Raw genomic sequence first — 11,097 nt, forward strand, 5'->3', positions numbered from 1 at the left:
TTTTTCCTTTTTTGCCTTTCTTTTTAACCTACCTTTACAGTCTTCCAAGTCCCTACTGTCCCCTTAAACCTAAATTCTGTATGGGAGGTATTAGTTGCCTGCCCACCCCTCCAGCTCCCAGCTCCCGTCCTCCTCTCTGCATTCTTGAAGGGGGACAGGGGGGAATCTGCCAAGATGACCCCAGAGGTGATTCCATCTCCTGGTTCCAGCACCTTCCATGTACAGACAAGCATGCAGCTGGCGAAACTGGATGCCTGACTGCTATAGCCCCTTGTCTTCCAGCCCCCAGCCCTCCTGACGGTCTGTGTTAGAGGTACATCTCTTAGTTCCCTGCTGTGACCCCAGAGGAGGCATCCCTCTGAGGGGTTCAGCCCCTGGGATTCCTGCACTGGGGGAGGAAATAGCTCTAGTGCTAGGGAGGGCCATGAAATGCAAAAAGCAAATATTCTCTTGTCCCCAGCTTTTTTTCTTTTTTTGCCTAATCCAGTATAAGTGTTCTGCCACTGGCAGTTACCTTTTCATTCAAAGAACTTTTTGCAATGAGCACGATGTTGCTGTTTCATGATTGGTCCCTAACCCTAGTGGAGTAGCCATGTGGGATGTCTGCTTAGCTCTACACGATGCCGTACTCTGAGAACAGAACCCATGCAGAGTCATACTAGGCAACCCAGCCCCTGACCCGTCCTTGACATCAGACATGCACACCTGATTGAAACTGGGCCAGATGGATTCTCTTGCCTGGATATTTGAAACTGGGATTGAAAGAGGGGTCTGTCTCTCACCTTAAGAAACATGGGATGGCCAGTGCTCAGAAGGCAGAGTCTGTCATGGAGATGGAAGGAAATAGCCTTGTAGATGGATGCAGGTGTGGACCTGTGTGAGCACAGGGTGCTGGGCGCAGGAGGCACAGCCATATACAGAAAGGGGAGGCAGGGAGAGAGGGACAGAGGCACATAGGGAGGGAGAAAGGGAGAGAAGAGGGAGGGAGGATGAGGGAGGAAGAGAAGGAGAGTGAGGGAAAGGGAAGGAGAGAGAGAGGGAGTTGGAGGGAGGGAGAGGGGGAGAGAGTGAGGGAGGCGGAAGTCTGCTCAGATCCTGTTGGCTTCCAGTTCCAAGTCCCAGCCCAGCTGTCCCTTTGTGTTGATTTCCATGTGATATTCCTGTAAACTTGAATGAACTTCCTGTTTATGCATGAGGTGACTTGGAGTAGTTTCCTGTTCATTTGCAACCAAAAGACTCTGAAAAAGATGCAACCTGGTGTCAGGAAACAAACTTGCACACAACCAGTCACCAAAGTGGGTCTTTTCGGGACTTGGAAACAATAAGGGTCCCACCATCCCGGGACAGGGAGGAGTATTAGTGAGGCATAGACTGAAACAGCTGGTGAAGTTAGTGTCACTGTTCTGGAGACGTGGACAATTTTCCTCCTGAGGCTGAGGCTATAGCAGACTTGAAAGGCCATGGTGAAGGACATGGGACTGTGCTGGCTGCTCCCTGGGACCTCAGGAAGGGGCATGGAAACATGAACCAGTCTGTGGCTGCCCTCCTTACAGTGGAAGGGGGGGACACAGGTCAGTTATGCAACTCTGCTCCTGAGAGTCCTTTCTGCTGATGGGATAGGAGCCGAGACCACTTGAGTCCACTCTTGAAGTGGACGTTTGAGCTGTAGCACTTCACACTCCACGGCGACCGGCATCAACAACTCAATTCCGTGCACCGATTTTGAAACAGTGAGGTCCTGGCACTTGGAAAGAGGACACCTGGGACACTCCAGAGGCATTGGGAAACCTGATCCTTTGATGCTTTCTCCGAGTCGGTCTGCTGGGTCCTCAGGCTGGGCAGAGGTGGTGATGCTTGCCACTGTGAGGCATACTTTAAGACCAGGTTTGGGATCTCCACTGGGCTGATGAGGTAGAACAGTCCCCACTGCCCTCTACACCTTAAGAAGAAAACACTAAACAGAGATCCCAGGCACAGCCCTTGGGGGTCCTTCTGAGAAACTGAGCCCCCCCCGACCCCCGCCAGACTTGGCCTGCCTCTGGCTGTCCAGTTTAGCAAGCTGTCTATAAAAGGCTTCCAGCAAATCCAGTTTCCCTAAATTAAATCAGTGAGCTGCCATTCGAGGTTTTACAGGCATTATGCTGCCAGGAAAACCTCACAGGGTCTTTAGAGCAACACAAATCCATTCCGCAGGGCTTCTCAGTCCCTGAGGCAAGCCCAGATCCACGCTCAGAAGCTGCTGGCTCCATTCAGAAGGTTTTCATGTGCCACAGCCAGTTCCTGCCCATTCTCCCCCCAGGAGTGCTTCTAGAGGGCCCCGGACAAGGCCATGTCCCCAAGGGGCAGAACATGGAGTGGCCCTACTGGATGACTGGAGGCCTGCAGGAGTCAGCACGTGATGGCCATGGCCTCGTCAGATATCCATTGATATCTGCAAAGCATACCAGCTTCACCAGAAGGCAGTGGGGTCCTTCATGGCTCTGAGGCAGCTACAGGCATGGGGCAGCGGACAGTAGTCCGAAAAGAAGGAAGCGGCTTTGCGGAGAGGGGAGAGAGACAGAGACAGCGACAGAGAGAGAAAATAATTCTAGATCTGGAGGAAGTGGCATGGGTAGTACAGGAAAGTCCCATGGACCCCTCACTGTTTCCCCCATGGTTACAATTTACATAACTGTAGTACAGCATCGAACCAGGAAATTGACATTACTATACTGTGTGCCATTTCATCACGTGTGTAGATTTGTGATCAAGATACAAAACTAGTCCACCCTGTAAGCATCTCCTTACTGCTACCCTTATGTAGTTACCCCTCCTCCCACCGTTCCTGATCCCTGGCAGCTACCAATCTGTCCTTCACCTCTATGATTTTAGTCATTTCGAGAATATTCTGCAAGTGGAATCATACAGCCTGTATGTAGCCTTTGGAGACTGGCTGTGTTTTACTCAGCATTAGTCTTTGGGATGCATTGTTGTTACGTATATCCAAGGTGCAACCTCGGTTAGTGCGGTTAGTATTTCATGGCATGGGTGTACTACTTTTGCTTAACCGATCACCTCTCTAGGGACATTTTGGTTCTTTGGGGTTATTACAAATAAAGGTGCTATGAGCATCTACCCATATTTTTTGTGAACATGTTTTCATTTCTCTGGGAATAATGCCCGGGAGTGCAATTGCTGGGTTATATGGTGATTGCGTGTTTTGTTTATTTAACGAAATTAAGAGACTCCTTTCTGGAGTGGCTGTGCTATGTATGAGAGTTCAGGTTTCTCTTCATCATCACCAGCATTTGATAGTGTCATTTTTTATTTTACTTGTTCTGATCTCATTGTGGTCTTACGTTGCATCTCCCTTATCGCCAGGAATGTTAAGCATTTTTGCTTGTGTATATTCGTGGTCTGTATATTCTCATTGATGAAATGTCTCTTCGTACTTTTGCTCATTTTCTTTTTTTTTCCTTGGCAATCGTGTATTTATTACTACTCCCAAATTCCAACAATCATCTCATTAAGCTTATTTGTAAAACACTAATATATGAAGGGGGGTGGGGCTGGGAGAAAAGGCTACCCCTTTCTTCTGTGTCTGCAGAGAAAGTTCTTTTGGATGACAATCCCACGTGTAGAGCTGAGCATAAGCACATTGACTGTTACTCTTAGTGATAAGTTAGTAAAAAAAAAAGGAAGAACTCATCTATTTTTAAAAAGATTTATTTATTTATCTTGAGAGAGAGAGAGAGCGAACACACCCACCAGGGAGGGCGGTGAAGAGAATCTCAGACTCTACCTTGAGCTCAGAGCCCCAGTTCAGGGCTCTATCAAAGGACCCTGAGATCATGACCTGAGCCCAAGGCAGCCGCTTAACTGAGTCACCCAGGTGCCCCAGGAAGAATTCACTTTTAAGTTATTTTACTGTGTGTACCACAGTCACATTTAAGTTGGCAGAGCCGCTTCTGAGACAAACCAGGCAGAGACCTGTCATGCAAGGAAAAGTAAGTGAAGGTTTTTGTAAAGCTTGCGGAGAGAAGTGCTGCGGTCACACAGGGGTGGCTGCAGCGGTCTCAGGGAATGGTGCCAGGGTGCGCGAGTGGGCAGGGGCGCTGCAGGGGAGTTGGCCCACAGGTGTTGCCCCGAGGCCGCTGCTGTTTCTCAAGGACCATCTCCTCATGTGCCTGGAAGCAGGTCACTTGTAACCCAGATGTACATGGACTGGGGTAATACTTGCGCAGAATAAATTCTACAAGTTCCACGAATCTCTTCTGTGACAAATGGTTACGGAATTATGATTCTGCAAAGGGAATGCCATCAATGGACACCCAAGAAATTTTTACAACCTGTGAAATTCCTAGACCAAAACAGTAAAGAGCCGCCCAGACCAAACTCACGCACGGCGAATTCAGATGCTCCGTGCGAGGGCTTCTGAATGAAGCAGAGCAGGAGAGACTCTCCGGACAGAAGGGTTTTGTGTTTCTCACCAGCCAGGAGATTAGCGGGTGCCATCACCTCTCCAGCTACCCTCCACTGCCCCACGTCCTGCTCAGATTTTTCCTGGAGAATCTTTATCTTCTGTATTTTCTTTCACCTGTAGAAGTCTCACTGCCTGGATTCCAACTCTGCGATGGTACAAGCAAGGGCGCATCCAGTAGGGGAAGGATGACTCGTTCAGCGGCATTTACACGCCTCTTGGTTATCTTAACAGCTTCATCCAAAGTAACAAAGGGAGTCTGCAGCGAAGCTACTCCTACTGCCTTGGCATTATTCCTCTTGAAATCAGAGGCATCGTCCCCACCTCTGGCTAAACCAGTCAGTCTGTAACTGTCGGTTTCTTCAAGGTAATGTTCCAATACAGGCAAAGGATCCCCTGTGGCATTATCCTCGCTGGAAACTTCACTCGGGCTTCGCTTACACGGTGGATAACTGTGCTGCCCAAGTCCCCTTGGACCGTGAACGTGGCCTCGGCAAGTAAGGGCAGCTTCTCTTTTCACACTTTGATCTTGTTATCTTCTTGAGGGTCCGGCGAAATCAGGGAGTTAAAGCATCACATTGTTTTTTCGGGAGGTTTTGATCTGTCTTGCTCCTTTTAATAGAACCTTCGAGATGGGCTGTGCCACCCGAGAGGGAGAGGTCTCACTTGGGGCTTTGCCCACATTCTGAAGGTGACAGTTTGGTTCGGGTCCCCTGCAACAGTCTCGGCCACAGTGCCTTCCTCTGGGAGGAGGACGCTCGTCGTGCCCATTCTCTGATTGGGTGTGTGTGTTTACTGTTCAGTTTTGAAATAAATGCTCGTGTTCTAAGTTTGAAACCGGCTTCTGTTACTTGCAAACTCACGGGTAGTCTACTTTTGAATTCAACCAAGTAATAGCTAACGTTTATTGAGCACATACTTTGTGTCAGGCACTACTCCAAGTGATTTACACACTGTAGCTCCCTTAATATATATTGTTTTTATAAACATCACACATTGTTGTTCTAAATATTAACCGTCATTACAATTTAGTTTACAAATCTAATGATCGGCATAAATAAACAGGTTCAGCAATCCAGTATTGCCTAGATTTGAACTGGCTAAGTTTTATTTGTGTTTCACTTGATTGAAAAAATCTAAGTTATTGGTGTCGCAAGCGTGCATGAATCACAGGAGCCGCTCTTCAAGTGAAATAGCATTGCTCACATTTTTAAAAATTACATAGTGTGCACGTTTTTATTTGTTTTAAGTAAATACCTGACAGTATTCAATTCAATAAATTCTGTGGAAGAAATCTGCCAAACTTTAGTCTCCCCCTGAAATAAAGGCAGAAAATAAAAGCTCATTTAAGACACACAGTTTTTAAAAATTGCATTGGTGTGAGTGTCGCAGCCTGCGCGTGCAGTGACCAGATATTCTGAATTCTTGTGTGAGGCAAGGACTGTATTTCCTGGAGTTTGGAAAGCGACCAGAAGTTTGTTGAGGGTCTCCTCGGTGACTGTGCTGCTGGCCTTATAATAGAACTACCTCTGTGACAGGCAGAGTCCCTTTGGGGCCTGGACACGGTCCTCTGGGTCCCGGGGGCTGTGAGCTTGAGTTATGGGTGAGTCAAGTCATTGAACAGGGACTGCCCTTACACACCTGGCTTCTGGAAAATCAATCCTCTATGCTGCTGCTTCTTTCCCCACTTCAGCCTCAATAGGAAGATGCGGAGCCCCCTTCCCCACACGTTAGACATTGGTGTTTCCACCCTGGGAAGAGGTAATTGAATGGAGTTCCATAGTGTAGCCAGGCAGCAGGCATGGGTGCAGGGAATGGCCACCTGCGCCCATTGCCATGGTGCACCCTGAGCTGTGGAAAGTGACAGTCAGCAGAGCGACATCGCCAGTCTGCTCCCTGTGTCCCTTTGACTAATGTCCAGCTGCTGCATTTAACGTACTGCTCACAGGCAGCTGGCTCCCCCACAGCCGATGCGGCAGGCCCAGGGTTGGCCTCTGCTCACCCACCTTCCTCAGCAGAGCTCAAGATAGCTTTGGACATTGAGGTGTAGGGAACACGCTGCCCATCTCCTTCCCCACCATCTGTTCTCTGATGGCCACCCCACCCCACTTAACCTCTGGGCTTTGACCTTGGTGATTGCTCTCCCCACTCTCTAACCTTTGAACTTGATGTTTGACACTTTTCCCTAAAATAACTGTATTTCTTTCTCTGTTCCATCACCGCACTGCATTATGCCATCTTGGGGAAGCTTTGGGACTCTCCCATATGGTAAGGCTGGGCAGGCGGAGCTGTATATGGCTTGCCGACTCTCCCTCTTCCCAATATTAGCCCCCGCCAATTCAAGTCTAGGTCTCACAGCTTTATGGGAGGCTGTGCACAAGTTACCTTGACTATTTGACTCTGTTTCTTGTATAAATAGGGTGGCCAGTCCCTTTCTCACAGGGCTGTAGTGAGATTTACATACATACATACATATACACCACACCACACACACACACACACACACACACACACACACACACACACACAGAGTCCATCACAGCGGAGTACTCAAATAGTAGCTAAATAACTCTAGAAAATAGGCAGCATTTCCCTTTTCCCCCACCTTGGTCTCAGCTCTCAGGTTGTGATGTCCTGTCCTACCACCCCAGCCCCCATCTCATATTAGTCAGTAAAGGGGACTGAGACAGAGGGCTCCCCTCCCCTAGTAACAGAGAATCTCTCATTGGCTGCCATCACCATGGCAACTCACTGTCTCCTCCCCACCCCCCCCCCCCCCTTCCAGAGCAGCAGATTGTGGAGTTCCAGACTTCTCAGCCCTGGGAGGGAGGAAAGAGAAGACGGGGGAGGGGAGAGAGGGAGAAAGGCTCCCTTGACTGCAAAGGCGGCCACATGGTTCAGGTTTGCTTGGATTCCTGATACCAGTCTGACTTGCAGTGTGGCCTCTACTCTCTCTGCACATTCAGGCAACCATTCAGATATCCCTAGGCACTCCTGATTCCCTTTGAATTGGGCCAGCCTGGGACCTTAGGGGCCTGGGTTCGTGGCATGTGGCATGCACGAGAAGCATGTTATTCCTGCAGAAGAAGGGTTTTCGTCCCACTGCCTTTGCAGTGCTGCTGGGGGTTACATGACAGGAGCAGTGGGAGAAGATCTGTGAACTCCAAAGACTGTCAGGGGCCATTGGTTATTCTGGTCACCCCCCCACCCCCACCCTGTGTGGTTGGCCAGAGCAGGGCAACTAATGGTGCTTTCCTCTCCTGATGAGCAGTGTGGGGTTTGGGGCTCCTAAAGAACAGCACAGGGCACTTGGCAGGGAGCCGCCAACCAGTGGGTCCCAGCTGTGGGGTCCGTGCCAGGACCCGAGAACCTGCTTCCTCCCCAAGACGCTTGCAGAGCCGATACACAGCATGGCTTCTACACACACAAACTGTGATGTGCAAATGCTTTTTGATGCTCTTGCAATTCAAAAACGATTTAAAAGCATGGGCTGAATGAAGGTAACTTCCGTCTGTTTTCAGTCAGCAGGGCTGTGATGGTGAGGGTGAGGGTCAGTGGCATTGACTGTGGTAGAGCAGACCCTCCATAGAAAGGGTGAGGGGAGGACATCCTGGCATCTGCTGCAATGTGAATGAGCCTTGAGGACACGATGCTAAGTGAAATAAGCCCAAAACAAAAGGACAAATACTGTATGAACCCAATTACATGAGGTAATACATGAGGTAATGAATTTGCTAGAATAGACAAATTCACTGGGACAAAAAGTAGATTAGAGGTCACCAGGAGCTGGGGCAGAGGGGGAAAGGGGAGTTAGTGTTTAATGGGGACAGAGTTTCAATTTGGGAAGATGAAGAGTTCTGGAGATGGACGGTGCTGACGGCTGCACAACGCTGTGAAAGTGCTTAATGCCATCGAAGTGTGTACAGAGAAATGGTTAAAGTGGTAAGTTTTCTGTTATGTGTATTGTACCACAATAAAAGAAATCCACCCCCCCAAAGGAGGTGAGGTGAGGCAGGGTGCTGGAGCACTGCCATGGGAGTGTGGGGATGGAGGACACACCCAGGGAGGCTTTGATGGAAGAGGCATTCTAGAGAAGAGGTCTTGCTGACAGGACGCCTGGCCCTGCCACTTCCGGCGGACTGGTGGGCTGAGAAGGTGACATCAGGGACTCCCTGCCCCCATTCCCTGAAGCAACTAGGGAAGCCCCCATGGATGACCCATCACCTCCCCTCAGGGGTCCACCTGTTTCAGGAGTCACCAGGGTAGTGATGATCCTCAGATCAATCATGGTCTTCTTCCCGCCGGATGGCCTGGGGGGTTGAGTGGAATGTGTGGACCCACCAGTGCTAGCCAAGCTGCCACGGAAGAGGTGTGGCCAACATCAAAGCCAGGTGGCAAGAGGGAAGCCCTGCTCTCCTGGGACCCACGTGCCACGCCCTCACGAGCTCCAAGGCCTGGGGTGTCTGAAGCCTCTCCTTGCCTTCTGAGTCACCGTTCAAACCCACCAGCCCTTCTGACAGAGTTGGAAACAGGCACCAAGCCCTCTAGAAGCTATTTTTAGGGTTCATCTGTTCTTTGTGATTTCTCCTCTAGATTCCATATTTTCCCACCCCCAGATCCGAAAGAGCTCAAGATTCTGGAAATCATTCCTCATTCCCCCTCTCCAGGTGCTCTCCCTCGCTGGACAGCTCAGCTTGCAAGCTGTGCCTTCACCCCCACTTTCCTGTACCATTCCCTCCTTCTTTTCTGGATCCCCACTCTCACCCTCTGGCCCCCAGCTCCCCAGGCAGCATCGAAAGCAGGCTATTTGTCTGACATCATCTTCCACTCCCCGGCCTGCTAAGAGTTACTCACTCAGGCAATCCCTGCTCCACCAGAGGAGACTGTCCAATTGCCAAGCAACCCACTGTTGGCCAATCACAGAGCTCAGAGGTGATGTCATGGCGAGAGCGAGCAGTGGTGCTGATGTGGAGAGAAGCCCAGGGTACCACTAATTGAGGGAGTGAGGAAGGGAGCAGCTCGCTTCGAACGGGACTGCAGGTAAGCAGGAATGAAATGCAAATTATTTGAGGCTTTTCAGACAAAAGAAAAAAAAATTAGCAGTGGCAGAGAGGAGAAGCAAAGGGTCTGGCACCATTTGTGTCGCCTTTGGTTTCACTCAATCCATTAAACTTTGTCAAATCCTGGGGAAAATGGGGTGATGTGAAAAGAATGGGGCTACCCCAAGGGGTAAGGGGGTGGCTAGAGGCAGTCCTTCTATTCCAGAGCTCAGGAGAGAGAGGGCGGGTGGGAATTGCCAGGGTTTCTTTTGGGTCAATGTCCACGGTGAGTTTTTTGTGCATAAAAATGTTCCATTGCTCAGGCAGACCGGTTTTGTTCAGAGTCTGGCTTCCCCTGAGCTGGCTCTGATGTCCAGACCTGTTTCGAGCTAGCAGCTGCTCTGGGTTTTATATTTCCTTTCTCAGCCACAGTTTTTCTTGGCTCCCTTTCCCATGTGTATCATCCTTTTCTTTCTCCTCTCTCTGTACTGGGTTACTTTTTGCTCCTGGTTCTGAGGATACGATGAGATCATCACCTCTCCCTCGCCCCGCCCCGCCCTGAGGTCAACCTGCTCCTACCTGGGCAGGGCCAGAGGGCTGTCAGGCTGCAAACTGCGGGAACCCACAACTGCCACACCCTGGTCCCCAATGGTGGCTGAGCCAGCCTCTCCTTGCTCAGCCCACTGCCCTCGCCAGGAGTTTAGGGATTGCTCTCTTCTCATGCAGGGGACCAGGACCTGCGATTTGCTGTCCAGTGGCCAGCTCCGTGCCCACGTGGCGGTGCTGTCTTTGTCTCATTCCTCCCAGGAAGACAGAGTCAGGTGTGGAGGAGTCCCATTGTCCTGAAAAAAAGCAGGTCCCCTGAACACTTTGGGGGGGCTCAAAAATATTGAGGCAGCCCAGGTCTGAACCCCGTGGGCAGGGATACCCCCATGTCTCAAGACCAAGAGAACACATTGGGAAGGGATGGCCAGCGGTGGCCCGCTGGAGTCCTGTGGGGTAGGTGACAGGTTGGGAGGGAGTATGGGAGAATCTGTCTCTATTGAGGCTGAGGCCCCCTCTAGGGGGAGGAAACCTCTCCCACAGGCAGGGAGTCAGGGTGCTAGGGGAATGAGATCATCCATCAGATGAAGAGATAATCACAGTGCTGGAGCCAGAGGTGAGGAGGCAGAGGGGCAAGGATTAGCAGCTCCACCGAATGAAGCTAGGGCCTCCAGAGACCTGCCCTGTCCTCTAGAGCTGGCCAGCACCCTCTCCTCAGCTTGCTCCAAGCCCTCACCTTGCTGCTAGGAGTTTTGCTTATACCCTCCTTGAGACCCATTTATCACCAGCGCCACAGCACCTATCAGTGGGTCCCAGTCCTTCAGAGATCCCCAGCTCCACCCAGGCCACTCCTGGAACAGGTTTGGAGTAGACAAGGATCTTTAACTGCTAGATGGATCCACCAAGAGCATTGTAGGAAGTGAGCTCCCCATCACCGAGGGCATTCAAGCAGATGTTGGTTGACCATCCGAAGGGTGGCTATAGAGATTTCTGCATTGTGTGGGAGACTGGGTCTAGGTTAGTGTTTTTCACATTGTAGATCGAGATCCAATAGTG

The 11,097-nt window shown here is 50.4% G+C and overlaps 1 pseudogene; it reads right to left on the minus strand.

Moving 5' to 3' along the window:
• Window positions 1-1,088: 1,088 nt before the first annotated feature.
• LOC113270040 (V-type proton ATPase subunit D-like) lies at window positions 1,089-10,819 on the minus strand (annotated as a pseudogene).
• Between the last annotated feature and the right edge of the window lie 278 nt (window positions 10,820-11,097).

This window comes from Ursus arctos, unplaced genomic scaffold, assembly GCF_023065955.2.
Source record: "Ursus arctos isolate Adak ecotype North America unplaced genomic scaffold, UrsArc2.0 scaffold_11, whole genome shotgun sequence".
Classification (NCBI taxonomy): Eukaryota; Metazoa; Chordata; class Mammalia; order Carnivora; family Ursidae; genus Ursus; species Ursus arctos.